This window comes from Mya arenaria, chromosome 10 (assembly GCF_026914265.1).
Source record: "Mya arenaria isolate MELC-2E11 chromosome 10, ASM2691426v1".
NCBI classification, from domain to species: Eukaryota; Metazoa; Mollusca; class Bivalvia; order Myida; family Myidae; genus Mya; species Mya arenaria.
In genome coordinates, this window is record NC_069131.1 from 45,862,911 (window position 1) to 45,876,005 (window position 13,095).

Here is a 13,095-nt window from a genome sequence, read left to right on the forward strand (position 1 = left end):
CAAACACATGATGCTATCCTATTAACGGCATGTTATACAAACACATTATCATATTAACGGTATGTCATACAAACACATGATGCTATCCTATTAACGGCATGTTATACAAACACATTATCATATTAACGGTATGTCATACAAACACATGATGCTATCCTATTAACGGCATGTAATACAAACACACAATGCTATCCTATTAACGGCATGTCATACAAACACATTATGCTGTCCTATTAACGGCATTTTATACAGACACATGCTGCTATCCTATTTACGTCATGTTATACAAACACACAATGCTATCCTATTAACGGCATGTCATACAAACACATTATGCTGTCCTATTAACGGCATTTTATACAGACACATGCTGCTATCCTATTAACGGCATGTTATACAAACAGACGTTTCTATCCTATTAACAATATGTTTAGAGACACATGATGCTATCCTATTAACGGCATGTCATACAAACACATGATGCTATCCTATTAACGGCATTTTATACAGACACATGCTGCTATCCTATTAACGGTATGCTATACAACATATGATGCTATCCTATTAACGCCATGTAATACAAACACATGATGCTATCCTATTAACGGCATTTTATACAGACACATGCTGCTATCCTATTTACGTCATGTTATACAGACATATGATGCTATCTTATAAACGGCATGTCATACAAACACATGATGCTATCCTATAAACGGCATGTTATACAAACAGACGTTTCTATCCTATTAACAATATGTCTAGAGACACATGATGCTATCCTATTAACGGTATGCTATACAACACATGATGCTATTCTATTAACGGCATGTTATACAAACAGACGTTTCTATCCTATTAACAATATGTCTAGAGACACATGATGCTATCCTATTAACGGTATGCTATACAACACATGATGCTATCCTATTAGCGGCATGTTATACAAACACATGCTTCTATCATATTAACAATATGTTATTTCAAATACATGATGCTATTCTATTAACGGTATGTTATACAGACACATGATGCTATCCTATTAACGGTATGTTATACAGACACATGATGCTATTCTATTAACGGTATGTTATACAGACACATGATGCTATTCTATTAACGGTATATGATACAGACACATGATGCTATTCTATTAACGGTATATGATACAGACACATGATGCTATCCTATTAACGGCATGTTATACAGACACATGATGCGATCATATTAACGGTATGTTATACAGACACATGATGCTATCCTATTAACAATATGTTAAACAAAACACATGATGATATCATATTAACGGTATATGATACAGACACATGATGCTATCTTATTAACGGTATGTTATACAGACACATGATGCTATTCCATTAACGGTATGTTATACAGACACATGATGCTATCCTATTAACAATATGTTATACAAAACACATGATGATATCATATTAACGGTATATGATACAGACACATGATGCTATCTTATTAACGGTATGTTATACAGACACATGATGCTATTCCATTAACGGTATGTTATACAGACACATGATGCTATCCTATTAACGGCATGTTATACATAACACATGATGCTATCCTATTTACGGCATCTTATACAAACACATGATGCTATCCTATTAACGGCATTTTATACAGACATGTGATGCTATCAAACTAACGGCATGTTATACAGATATGTGATGCTATCCTACTAACGGCATGTTATACAGAAACACATGATGCTATCCTATTAACGGCATGTCATACAAACACATGATGCTATCTTATAAACGGCATGTCATACAAACACATGATGCTATCCTATAAACGGCATGTCATACAAACACATGATGCTATCCTATAAACGGCATGTCATACAAACACATGATGCTATCCTATAAACGGCATGTCATACAAACACATGATGCTATCATATTAACGGTATGTTATACATAACACATGATGCTGTGTTATACAATCACATGATGCTATCCTTTTAACGGCATGTTATACAAACACAAGATGCTATCCTATTAACGGCATGTTATACAAACACATGATGCCTTCTTTTAACGGTATGTTATACATAACACATGATGCTATGTTATACAATCACATGATGCTATCCTTTTAACGGCATGTTATACATAACACATGATGCTATGTTATACAATCACATGATGCTATCCTTTTAACGGCATGTTATACAAACACATGATGCTATCCTATTAACGGTATGTTATACAGTCACATGATGCTATCCTTTTAACGGTATGTTATACATAACACATGATGCTATGTTATACAATCACATGATGCTATCCTTTTAACGGCATGTTATACATAACACATGATGCTATGTTATACAATCACATGATGCTATCCTTTTAACGGCATATTATACAAACACATGATGCTATCCTATTAACGGTATGTTATACAGTCACATGATGCTATCCTATTAACGGTATATGATACAAACACATGATGCTATCCTATTAACGGCATGTCATACAAACACATGATGCTATCCTATAAACGGCATGTCATACAAACACATGATGCTATCCTATTAACGGTATGCTATACAACACATGATGCTATCCTATTAACGGCATGTTATACAAACAGACGTTTCTATCCTATTAACAATATGTCTAGAGACACATGATGCTATCCTATTAACGGTATGCTATACAACACATGATGCTATCCTATTAGCGGCATGTTATACAAACACATGCTTCTATCATATTAACAATATGTTATTTCAAATACATGATGCTATTCTATTAACGGTATGTTATACAGACACATGATGCTATCCTATTAACGGTATGTTATACAGACACATGATGCTATTCTATTAACGGTATGTTATACAGACACATGATGCTATTCTATTAACGGTATATGATACAGACACATGATGCTATTCTATTAACGGTATATGATACAGACACATGATGCTATCCTATTAACGGCATGTTATACAGACACATGATGCGATCATATTAACGGTATGTTATACAGACACATGATGCTATCCTATTAACAATATGTTAAACAAAACATATGATGATATCATATTAACGGTATATGATACAGACACATGATGCTATCTTATTAACGGTATGTTATACAGACACATGATGCTATTCCATTAACGGTATGTTATACAGACACATGATGCTATCCTATTAACAATATGTTATACAAAACACATGATGATATTATATTAACGGTATATGATACAGACACATGATGCTATCTTATTAACGGTATGTTATACAGACACATGATGCTATTCCATTAACAGTATGTTATACAGACACATGATGCTATCCTATTAACGGCATGTTATACATAACACATGATGCTATCCTATTTACGGCATCTTATACAAACACATGATGCTATCCTATTAACGGCATTTTATACAGACATGTGATGCTATCAAACTAACGGCATGTTATACAGATATGTGATGCTATCCTACTAACGGCATGTTATACAGAAACACATGATGCTATCCTATTAACGGCATGTCATACAAACACATGATGCTATCTTATAAACGGCATGTCATACAAACACATGATGCTATCCTATAAACGGCATGTCATACAAACACATGATGCTATCCTATAAACGGCATGTCATACAAACACATGATGCTATCCTAAAAACGGCATGTCATACAAACACATGATGCTATCATATTAACGGTATGTTATACATAACACATGATGCTATGTTATACAATCACATGATGCTATCCTTTTAACGGCATGTTATACAAACACAAGATGCTATCCTATTAACGGCATGTTATACAAACACATGATGCTATCCTTTTAACGGTATGTTATACATAACACATGATGCTATGTTATACAATCACATGATGCTATCCTTTTAACGGCATGTTATACATAACACATGATGCTATGTTATACAATCACATGATGCTATCCTTTTAACGGCATGTTATACAAACACATGATGCTATCCTATTAACGGTATGTTATACAGTCACATGATGCTATCCTTTTAACGGTATGTTATACATAACACATGATGCTATGTTATACAATCACATGATGCTATCCTTTTAACGGCATGTTATACATAACACATGATGCTATGTTATACAATCACATGATGCTATCCTTTTAACGGCATGTTATACAAACACATGATGCTATCCTATTAACGGTATGTTATACAGTCACATGATGCTATCCTATTAACGGTATATGATACAAACACATGATGCTATCCTATTAACGGCATGTCATACAAACACATGATGCTATCCTATAAACGGCATGTCATACAAACACATGATGCTATCATATTAACGGTATGTTATACAGACACATGATGCTATGTTATACAATCACATGATCCTATCCTTTTAACGGCATGTTATACAAACACATGATGCTATCCTATTAACGGTATGTTATACAGTCACATGATGCTATCCTATTAACGGTATATGATACAAACACATGATGCTGTCCTATTAACGGCATGTTATACAAACACATGATGCTATCCTATAAACGGTATGTTATACAGTCACATGATGCTATCCTATTAACGGTATGTTATACATAACACATGATGCTATGTTATACAATCACATGATGCTATCCTTTTAACGGCATGCTATACAAACACAAGATGCCATCCTATTAACGGCATGTTATACAAACACATGATGCTATCCTATTAACGGCATGTTATACAAACACATGATGCTATCCTATTAACGGTATGTTATACAGTCACATGATGCTATCCTTTTAACGGTATATGATACAAACACATGATGCTATCCTATTAACGGTATGTTATACAAACACATGATGCTATCCTATTAACGGCATGTTATACAAACACATGATGCTATCCTATTAACGGTATGAAATACAGTCACATGATGCTATCCTATTAACGGTATATGATACAAACACATGATGCTATCCTATTAACGGCATGTTATACAAACACATGATGCTATCCTATTAACGGTATGTTATACAGTCACATGATGCTATCCTATTAACGGTATGTTATACAAACACATGATGCTATCCTATTAACGGTATGTTATACAAACACATGATGTTATCCTATTAACGGCATGTTATACAAACACATGATGCTATCCTATTAACGGTATGTTATACAAACACATGATGCTATGTTATACAAACACATGATGCTATCCTATTAACGGTATATGATACAAACACATAATGCTATCCTATTAACGGCATGTTATACAAACACATGATGCTATCCTATTAACGGCATGTTATACAAACACATGATGCTATCCTATTAACGGCATGTTATACAAACACGTGATGCTATCCTATTAACGGTATGTTATACAAACACATGATGCTATCCTATTAACGGTATATGATACAAACACATGATGCTATCCTATTAACGGCATGTTATACAAACACATGATGCTATCCTATTAACGGTATGTTATACAGTCACATGATGCTGTCCTATTAACGGTAAGTTATACAAACACATGATGCTATCCTATTAACGGTATGTTATACAGTCACATGATGCTATCCTATTAACGGTATATGATACAAACACATGATGCTATCCTATTAACGGCATGTTATACAAACACATGATGCTATCCTATTAACGGTATGTTATACAGTCACATGATGCTGTCCTATTAACGGTAAGTTATACAAACACATGATGCTATCCTATTAACGGTATGTTATACAGTCACATGATGCTATCCTATTAACGGTATATGATACAAACACATGATGCTATCCTATTTACGGCATGTTATACAAAACACATGATGCTATCCTATTAACGGTATGTTATACAGTCACATGATGCTATCCTATTAACGGTATATGATGCAAACACATGATGCTATCCTATTAACAGCATGTTAAACAAAAACACATGATGCTATCCTATTAACAGCATGTTAAACAGACACATGATGTTATCTTATTAACGGCATGTCATACAAACACATGATGCTATCATATTAACGGTATGTTATACATAACACATGATGCTATGTTATACAAACTCATTATGCTATCCTATTAACGGTATTTTATACAGACACCTGTTGCTATCCTATTAACGGCATGTTATACAAACACATGATTCTATCCTATTAAATGTATGTAGTACAAACTCATTATGCTATCCTATTAAATGTATGTTTTACAAACACATGATGCTATCCGATTAAATGTATGTTGTACAAACTCATTATGCTATCCTATTAACGGCATTTTATACAGACACCTGTTGCTACCCTTTTAACGGCATGTTATACAAACACATGATGCTATCCTATTAACGGCATGTTATACAAACACATGATGCTATCCTATTAACGGCATGTTATACAAACACATGATGCTATCCTATTAACGGCATGTTATACAAACACATGATGCTATCCTATTAACGGCATGTTATACAAACACATGATGCTATCCTATTAATGCATGGGATGCCGAGGAAGCCGTGATTCACCTACGATAGCGAGGAGGCCGTGATTCACCTACGATAGCGAGGAAGCCGTGATTCACCTACGATAGCGAGGAAGCCGTGATTCACCTACGATAGCGAGGAAGCCGTGATTCACCTACGATAGCGAGGAAGCCGTGATTTACCTCTGATAACAAGGAAGCCGTGATTCACCTACGATAGCGAGGAAGCCGTGATTCACCTACGATAGCGAGGAAGCCTGATTTACCTCTGATAACGAGGAAGCCACGATTCACCTGCGATAACGAGGAAGCCGTGCTTCGCCAGGGTTACCACCGCACAGATCATCACGAAAAGCTTCCGATTCAGGCTCAGCGAGCTTGGTAACCTTTTGCATGGTAGGATTGTATACAGGAATGGCCGGAGTTTTACACAACTAGTTTATGTTATCAAGCCTGCTAGATATGAAGTGAAATAAAATTCACAATTTTGGCTTCCAATTTCGAATCATAATGAACATAGGACATTTCTTTACAAATATCATTTCCGTTTTCCTTTAATGATGTTTTTTCTGCATTAGGCTAGGCAAATTTATTGTTTAGTTTCTCGGCCATTATATTTTATTGTATTTCCTTCATTCATGTTGATATCAATTCTTTGCCCAAAACAGTAAATAATAATAATAAATAAACATTTTCATACGGTGTTTAAGTATTTCAAATGGTGCTTTATGCGGGGCACCGTTACGCGATTTTAATGCAGTGATATATCTGCCGCAAACTGTATGCAGCGGCGTAATGCCTCCATGTCGCACTGTATACTGCGGCACTGTTTCAGAACTCTTCATATTTCAAGAGTTAATCTATCATTTTCTGCCGGTATACAACTTACAGTCATATTTCTATTCATGGCCATATTTTTGCACCTTTCATTGTGATGGCCAAAGGCGTTACTGTATATCATTGTTATTATAATAACACACTTATTTATAGAATATTTAATAATAATATAAATAGACTGAATAAGCAATAAACGGAAGGCATAAAAATAATACTAAATCGCTAAAATAAGGCTATTAACTCATTTTTAAAGATTTGTCATTCCAGTATAGAGCTCTTAAAATGTAATATTATAACATGTAGTTTGTTTTCGTACCACTGCATGAATTTATATAAATAACATTTCCACGGATATGTAATATAAATCTGCCATTTAAACCTTTTAGATGTGTATAATGACAAAATCCCAGGGTTTCAAATCTTGGATGAATTTGTACGGGAACTAGCGTAGCTGGTTCTCGAGCCTGGCTCTTAGAGCCACCGCTCGTACGTGTGGTCGTGCATGGTACGAGATCTGTCTCTTCTCTTCTGTCTTTCCTCCTGGCTCTTTGAGCCACCCTCGTACATGCGTATGTGGTCGCACATGTTTCGAGATCTATCGAATATTGATTACTTTTTTTATCTTTTTCTCCCTTCCCCACACTGTTCCTTTCCTGAACACACCTTCCCCTATTTTCCACTTAAATTTAAAAAACTTTTTTATGTGCTTTCAACCTCCCAACTTCCGCATTTTATCTTCTTCCTCGCTCTTCTTCCCCTGCCACTTCACACTTTCGCCTGTATCTCTCCCATACCTTCAATTATTCTTTACCAAATTCTCCCCCCCCCCCTTCTCTTTCTCCTCTCTCTCAATTCCCTCCCAACTCGTATCTCCCTCCCCGATCTTTCTCTCCTTCTTGTTCTTCCCCCTCTTTCATCCCCTCTTTATCCCCCATCTCTCTCCTTTCTCTCCTCTATTTCTCCCTTCCTGTTTCTCCCCTTCCTTTCTCCCCCTCTTTATCCCCCTATATTCTTTCCCTCCCTTTCTCTTTAATCTTTCTCCCCTCCTGTTTCTCTCCGTTTTCTTTCGCCCCTCTCTTTCTCCTCCCTCCCCCTCTCCTTCTAATCCCTTTTCCCTATATATATAAATATAATTTACAATTTATCTTTAATCATATATATTCAATAATATATAGATAGAAGCGCGGCGCGGAAAATCATTTTATCTCAATACATATTGAAAGGAGTGCTTTCATACACGCATAACTAATGAACTCCAGACGAATGGAAGTATATTGTGTTAAAAGACACTACGAATATGGACAGAATCAAGCATGCCAGATAAAGAGTTTAGACAGTCAACAACTTAACGTCTTAAATGTAGTTCGTCACAACTTTAGTAAACACTATTTTAATCAAATATTAACCGTGTCTCCCTTACTATATAACCGCCAAAATGTAATGGCAATTCTTCTTTTAGCAGGGGTTTTTGAGGTAAACAAGCAATCTTCATTGATGCACAAGGTCGTTTCAATTATAATCGTTTTAACATATTGAAACAATGTTTATATTCATCGAATCGAGAATGTTTTATACCCCAAACAATGAAGCAGGGAACAGTGGAAGTACCTGACATTACTCCCCTTGTTTGGCATTAATTGAGACCAAACGAATTTGCACGCCGCAGTAGGATGATAGTACACAGATACATTTATTTGCACCACAGGCATGCGTTTTCGCGTTTTTACCGACTATCTTTCCCACCCTGGTTAAGACAATTTACACGCCATCTCAGTATAATGTTGTGTGTTGTTTTTTTAAAGATTCTCGTAAATATATCAATTCTCATATTTCTCTTCGACGAAACATACATGAAACTCGACTTTTCTTTAAATTGATATTAAACGTTCCAACGCAAAACCTACCGGGCATCACGCACAATCATCAGTTCCACTGTGGATCAACATCGCCAAAATTTAGTAAATAGAACTTTGCGAAGTATTATATTGTTTTGTATTAGATTAAAGATGCACTCTTACTCCCAAATAAGATTTACCACAATAAATACACTTATCTTAATTTTCCAAAAAGGATGAGTAAATGTCGAAAACAATGGTTCTTATGAAGGGTACCGAGTTTAATTTGAAAGAATAAAAGTTATTTAAAACAGTGTTTGTTACGAAGATACATATGTGTAGATGCATAAACAAACATTTGGCGGTCGAATTTTCAATATGTGACCTTTAAAACCACAAATAAAGACATAATCTGAATCCCCAACTACTGACTGGTTAGTAGTTGAATATTCGCGAACAATCGACTGGAAATGGTCGAATATCCGACTGGCGAATATACGAATAAAAGTGATTTAAAACAGTGTTTGTCGCAAAGATACACATGTGTACATACATAAACAAACATTTGGCTGTCGAATTTTCCATATGTGACCTTTAAAGCCGTATATATAGACATAATCTGAATCCCCAACTACTGACTGGTTAGTAGTTGAATATTCGCGAATAATCGACTGGAAATGGTCGAATATCCGACTGGCGAATATACGAAAAAAAGTGATTTAAAACAGTGTTTGTCGCGAAGATGCATATGTGTAGATGCATAAACAAACATTTGGCTGTCAAAGTTTCCATATGTGACCTTTAAAACCACATATATAGACATAATCTGAATCCCCAACTACTGACTGGTAAGTAGTTGAATATTCGCGAATAATCGACTGGAAATGGTCGAATATCCGACTTGCGAATATACGAATAAAAGTGAATTAAAACAGTGTTTGTTACGAAGATACATATGTATACATGCATAAAGAAACATTTGGCGTTTGATTTTTCCATATGTGACTTTTAAAACCATATATATAGACATAATCTGAATCCCCAACTACTGACTGGTTTGTAGTTGATTATTCGCGAATAATCGACTGGAAATGGTCGAATATCCGACTGGCGAGTATACGAATAAAAGTGATGTAAAACAGCGTTTGTCGCAAAGATACACATGCATACATGCATAAACAAACATTTGGCGTTTGATTTTTCCATATGTGACCTTTAAAACCACATATATAGACATAATCTGAATCCCCAACTACTGGCTGGTTAGTAGTTGAATATTCGCGAATAACCGACTTGAAATAGTCGAGTAGCTTAATATCAACATCAACATCCAAGTCTGATTTTTTGAATCCCCAACTGGCAACTAGCAGGTAGTTGAATATTCGAATCCCCAACTGGCAACTGGTAAGTAGTTGAATATTCGAATCCCCAACTACCAACTACCAACTACCTTCCAACTTTACCGTCATGTATATTTATTGATTTTGAATAAGAGTGTCACTTTAAACATGCCTTTAAGTCGATATTCAAAAAGGCTGCAGCTGATTCCATCGATGTATTTGAATAAAAAAACATAGGTCCTTTGTTTGTGTAAATACTTCTTTGAAGCCTATAACTACGATATTCGTGACGTCCACGCCATTATCAACATTGCAACATTCACCGTATTCATTACATTCTGTATTTTCACGTCGACGTCATTCACGACATTCGCGACATCACGAAAAAAACGACATTTGCGTCATTTGCAACGTTTGCAATATTAGTTTAAACTTTATTTAACAACGATTTTGAAACAAGTTATTACAACAGTATATTAGTCACTCTCGTTGGCACGATGTTCCGCGAGAGTGTGGTTTTGTGTTGTGGTGGAAACCGGAGTACCAGGAGGAAAACCACTTGTCCGGCTTGGTGACCACAAACCCAACTCACATACGCCCAGGCCGGGAATCGAGCTCGGGTCGCCTAGATGAAGAGCAAGTGCGCTAACCACTGCTCTAAACGACAACATTCGCGACAATCCCGGTATTTGCGACATAAGGACGTTTACGACAATTGCAACATTTGCATCATTCATAACATTTGCGACATTCACAATTCGTAGCATTCAGGAAATTCTCAACATTCGCGATATCACGGCGTTAAAGACATTTGTGACATTCGTCACATTCACGACATTCGACACATTCACGACATTCGATACATTCACGAAGGAGAGAGCCATAACTGAAGTATGTATAACTCGTGGCCTAATCCCTTTGCATGTTTGATAGTAAAGTATTTTTCTTAAATACTATTTAAACGTGCTTATGTTATATTGATTGTTTAAATGGATTCATGCAATAAAAAAATATTAAATTAAAACATTCACGACATTCATGACATACATTGACATATTCGAATTTCGTGACCCAGAACCATTTCGCTTTGATTTGACATTGAACTAAGGCTGAGGGTAGAGTGTATGATCTGCAAGATGCCAATGACTACGTGATCTCAGTAATGAGTTCGGGCACTATCTTTAGATCCTGTGTTACACCGAATTCTTTCCGTAAAAGACATATAAGTGATGGTGAGATGCATGTTGTTAGCCATAAGAAGTGTATGTCCGTATCCGAGAGGGACATTTGTCAGATCTCATTCCTAATTTTAAAGTGAAAGTATAAATGACAGAATTGACAAGTTAGAAAAAAACTTAGAATCCAGAATATTACACAGAGTGACAAATCTTCTTGACAAGGGAGTTAACTCGAAATCTTCTTGACAAGTAAGTTAACTCGAAATCTTCTTGACAAGAGAGTTAACTCGAAAGTTTTAAAACTTAAGACAGACTTGGATTCACAAATTCAAAGCGTGAAATATGAATTTCGATATGATGTTCAGAAAGAAGATAAGATTGATGAACTTTTATGACTGGATCTTCCGGTTTTCAGAGGCCGCGTTAAAATTTGCTCTTCACTTTTTTGGTTAAAATTTTTAGAACAAGAGATAAGTGATTCTTTCTTTAATAGTCATAAGTGGTGATGATAAAATGACTTGTTTGGCGTTTTATTCAATTTCAAAGTAAATTTCTTTGTCTAAATTAATTGTGTTTTCGCCATATGCGTGTAAGGCTATCACCTATTGGAGTTCTTGATTTTCGCTCAGTGTCCACCTAATGCTTCTTTGTCACGCATGAGCGATGTCTTAATTGATTAATATTGAAATTAACAGTAACATAACGGAACTTGTTTGAACAGTGGACGAGCTGTGAAATTATGGCTACAAATTATATGGAGTTGGATGATATACCGGACTCCGGTGATTGGGAAGTGATCAAACGCAGAAAAAGAAACACTGGTGGCGAATCAACAAATTTATTTGAAGGGTCCCCAATTGACATTAAGTTATCACTGATGTTTGATGAATTGAAATCGATGAAAATTGACCCAAGCAATACACAAAAACTATATCTCTGAACACTGAATACATGAAATCATTACAGACTAAGGTAAATAAAGTTGTTTATGTGACCAACTACCAGTCAGAACTATTGAAAACAGTAGCATATAAATCGATTGATATCGAGGCCCGCAGCAAACGAAACAACCTCTTGTTTTTCGGGTTCGACGAAGATCGTTCTGAGAACTGCTTCCATCGTGTCCGTGCTCTTATTTACGAAAAGCTAGAGCTCGACTCTGATAACATGTACATGTGCAGGGCGCACAGAATAGGAACAGAACAGAACAGAACAGAAGTTTACTTCGACTTATGCAACACAGCATCTCGTCAAACAAATATATATACAATTAAACAAAATATTCATGCGTGTGATCATCGTTACAAGGTAGCCAATATCAATAACAATTCAAGATAGCTCAAGAAATATGGAGAATAACAATATTGATAATAATAGATATAAG

At 35.6% G+C, this 13,095-nt stretch overlaps 1 long non-coding RNA gene across 1 annotated transcript in view; it reads left to right on the forward strand.

The window, feature by feature from the left end:
* Nucleotides 1–13,095, forward strand: part of LOC128205982 (uncharacterized) — a 147,055-nt gene that overhangs the window by 97,271 nt on the left and 36,689 nt on the right. The window lies entirely within an intron of this gene.